Genomic DNA, 4382 nt, shown 5'->3' on the forward strand with positions numbered 1-4382 from the left:
TAATGTCAGTACATGTGAAAGATCCTTTCAAAATTGCTGCACATCTTAACCTCAGAACTTTATTTCTAGGAACCCAAACTAAGGATAAAAGTCAGAAATTATTCATGAGGATCTGTACCCTACAATGTTATTAATAACAGTAGAAGAGATGGAAATGAACCAAGTGAATTATAATAATTGGTATATGAAAATTTTAAAAATATACATAATGAATAGATAATGCAGTCATTTAGAATTTTTTTTCATGATTTGATAGAATCCACGGACTGTATAGTCCATGGGGTTGCAGAGTCGGACACAACTGAGCAACTTTCACAATTTCACTTTCACGAGATAATGTAAAGTAACATAGCAGGATATTAAAGAGTACATAAATTGATATGTCACCTAATCTGTGCTTAGAGCTGACAGTCACTTCCTCTGATTAAAACTGAGCCCTCCCTCTAGGACTATAGCACTGCTGGGTCTTCCTGAATTTCTCAATAGATATAAAAGTAGAAAACTATACTAAATATAAATAAATGAATAAACATGTTATTCTTATCCCGAAACACATTACAGAGTCTCAGACTTAGACAAAACTGCTCCACTGCTTGTCATATCTGCAGCGAGAATGATTGGTTATGTCTTTGAGATGCTGTCTCACTTTTTGCGAGTCATTCACTCAAAAGTGAATTTTATGTGAACCACACAGTCAATATCTCAAATTAGACTATTCCAAACATGTACTACTAATTTTATAAAACTCCTTTCAGCTGGTTTTGTAAATTTAATTTTATTTATGTTATATATATATTTTAGAAAAAAAATGGAAGGAATGAATCAATATTATTTGCAATGGGTTCTTCTGGCCTGATGAGATTACAGGTCATTTATATTATTTAAAATACTTTTTGATATTTTCAAGTATTCTCTAATGAGCATGGTTAACTATTATGAGATAAAACTTTGAGAAATATAGAAAGGGAATTCAGAGTAACTGAGGGGCTTGGGTGTGGTAAAGCCAAGAAGAAAGAGGAAAGGCATTTCTTTAGCCTCTGTCTCTACACAATCCCTGCTCGTCATTTTTGTCCCACTCAGAGTGAGTTGGGGTCATTTCTCTTCTTTACTCTCTGTTTCGGTTTTCCTTTCTCTCTTCTTTCCTTTTTCTTTGTTTGATTCTTTTTTCTTTTCACTTGCACTGTAAAGTTTTCATGCCATTCCCCCCACCCTCCTTCATTCCATTCCATTTTCTGGCTGTGAAGAGCCTCAGTGAGTGAGAAAAAAAAGAAGCCCATGCACTAAATTGCTTGATCTCTTATTCTATAATCTGTGAGACTGGAGTGGCCACACTTACGTGGAGAGTGGGCATTTTTTTAATGCTTAACATGTGCCAGGTGCTGCTGGAAGTGCTTTATACATACTGGCTCATTTATCCTCAGTAAACCTACAAAGTTGGTACTATCACTGACCCTATTTTATGAAATTGAAATAGGAGTTTGCTCAAACTCATGTTCATTGAGTTGGTGATGCCATCCAACCATATCATCCTCTGTTGCCCCTTCTCCTCCTGCCTTCAATCTTTCTTAGCATCAGGGTCTTTTCCAATGAGTTGGCTCTTTGCATCAGGTAACCAAATTATTATCAATTCTTCCAATGAATATTCAGAACATATTTCCTTTAGGATTAACTGGTTTGATCTCCTTGAAGTCCAAGGGACTCTCAATAGACTTCTCCAGCACCACAGTTCAAAGCATCAATTCTTGGGCCCTCAGCCTTTTTTATTGTCCATCTCTCACATCCATACATGACTACTGGAAAAACCATAGCTTGGACTGTACATACCTTTGTTGGCAAAGCGATATCTCTACTTTTTAATATGCTGTCTAGGTTTGTCATAGCTTTCCTTCCAAGGAGCAAGTGTTTTTAAATTTCATGGCTGCAGTCACCATTCACAGTGATTTTAGAGCTCAAGAAAATAAAACCTGTTACTGCTTCCATGTTTTTCCCTTCTATTTGCCATGAAGTGAGGGGACCAGATGCCATGATGGTAGTTTTTTGAATGCTGAGTTTTAAGCCAGCATTCTCACTCTCTTCTTTTGCCCTCATCAAGAGGCTCTTTAGTTGCTCTACACTTTCTGCTGTTTAGAGTGGTATCATCTGCATATCAGAGGTATTTGATATTTCTCCCAGCAATATTGATTCCAGCTTGTTATTTAAAGCACTTACTTTCAATCAGACAGCCTTGTATATACTTTACTTAACCTATAAAGTTGGTCAACCTAAAGATTCCCTGATGTTTTCTTTAGTTAATGCCTCCTCCCATCCGCTTTCTAATGAATGCTATTCCATTCCTGCTGCTGCTGCTGCTAAGTCACTTCAGTCGTGTCCGACTCTGTGTGACCCCATAGACGGCAGCCCACCAGGCTCCCCCGTCCCTGGGATTCTCCAGGCAAGAACACTGGAGTGGGTTGCCATGTCCTTCTCCATTCCTAGAGGATGTTTATGAAAACACAGCTTTCTCCCATAACACCCAAGGCTCCTCCTTGACACAACAGGTAGAACTATCAGCTCCTTTCTTTTGCTCCTACTGTGCCCATACAATCTTCTATCTTAGCACACAGGACTATAGTCGTCTCTGCTCCCCACCCCGCCATGTCTTTTCATTTATTAGATTGTGAAAATCTTGTAGTCAGTGGTCACGTCTAATTCAGCCTGTCTAAACAGCACCAAGCCTCAGGCAAGAAAATGCAAAAGCAAATGTTTGGAGGTAGATGTGTCACCCAAGAGGGGCCATCTTGTGACTTCAGCCTCACCCATACATAGAAACTCTCTCTTTGTCCCAGAGCTGATCTGATGCATGGATTCTGAGTCACCCTCACAAAGCTCACAAGGGACTTATAGATACATTCCAATGCCACTCTATTCAATTATAATAAGAAAAATTAGAAATCTAAGTTCAAATGACCTGGTAACACTCTTTTCCTGATTATCTAGTGAGCCTGGAATAAGAGTCGGGGTGTTTGACTGTCACAAATGTTAGCAGAAGGTTCTGGTGTCTTGGTGCATCTATTCTCCAAATCAGGAGGACCAGGTATTTGGGTTGGACCCACAGGGCCCCTCTCCCATGGCTGGTTCTCAGATGGCACTGCTATCTGCTGTTTTGCCAACTTTCTTGCTTCCTTTGCTGATGCAGTCTCCTTTTAAATTGTTCTATGAATATGAAGTATGAGGAATCCTGTGTACTATTCTACAAAAACCAGGACCATAGTATCCAAGTGGAAAATGAAATGGATGCCAACCAAAATGAGAGAAGCTGAGCATCCAGAGATGATTGAGATGCATTTCCTGTCCTCAAGAAGCTTATAGTCCAGTGACAGCAAAAGACACCTAACAACCATTTCAACATAGGTGTTGGTTGCGGTGGAGGAAGCTTGTGAAAGAGACAATAGCAATTTCCTTTGAGCATGGCCTAAAATTTTTGTTTTTGCATTACTTCTTCTAGGTTTGTAATTTTAGGCTATCACTGCTTTTATAAGTAAAAAAGTACACAAATAAAATCATCTATGGAAAGCAGAAATAATATGTGACTTATATAGAGTTTACAAAGGCTGAAAAGCCTAGACTAAGCTATAACCATAATCCTCAGCTTTTTCAAGGGGGTACATGTGCTGTAAACTTTCCTAATAATATGCTTGTAATTTTCTCAATAGCAGGATTAGTATTAAATCCCCAGAGAAAGTTGCAAGAACCCATTTTCTCAAGTTATTTAAAACTCAGACTCCACAAACTGCCCCCATTTATACCACAGTATGAACCTGGTGACAAAACATGTAAGTAAGTGACTTCTGGCTGCAAAGCCTCAGATATTTTTGAAAAGTTATTTAAAAATGATAATCCACATGTGTTAAATCTGTCTTAAGAAAGTTTAAAAAGTTGGACTTGAGATCATCAAAAGGCATGTGTAATACATCTAACTGGTTAGTTCAACTTGAATTTTAAATCAATATTTTTATTATTATATGCTTGAATTCTGCAGTTTTTTAAAGGTGTTATAATTGGGAACATTTTTTTTAGAGGCTCTTAACTAAAATAGCTCTTCTTAGTTATTTTTTTTTGCAGAGGTTTCTGAATTATTTGTTCCTCTTTTACTAATCAAGCAAAAGTTTGTAAGATTTTAGAGGCTGTTCCTTCTTTTTAAAATTCTTATTCCAGAATTTTAGCAATTATTAGGTCCTCATATGTCACATCTCAAGAACTGGTTTTCATTACAAAACTGAGAGGTTCAGATAGGATTTGAACTGTCAAAAAAATTGGGTCCACACTAATGATTTTTCAATCATACCAGTAATCTGAGCCTGTAGTTTAAGAATATAGAGAATATGGAAGTAAAAGGAATTATG

Source organism: Moschus berezovskii, chromosome 14 (genome assembly GCF_049115385.1).
Source record: "Moschus berezovskii isolate FMDL1 chromosome 14, NW_MosBer_1.0, whole genome shotgun sequence".
Classification (NCBI taxonomy): domain Eukaryota; kingdom Metazoa; phylum Chordata; class Mammalia; order Artiodactyla; family Moschidae; genus Moschus; species Moschus berezovskii.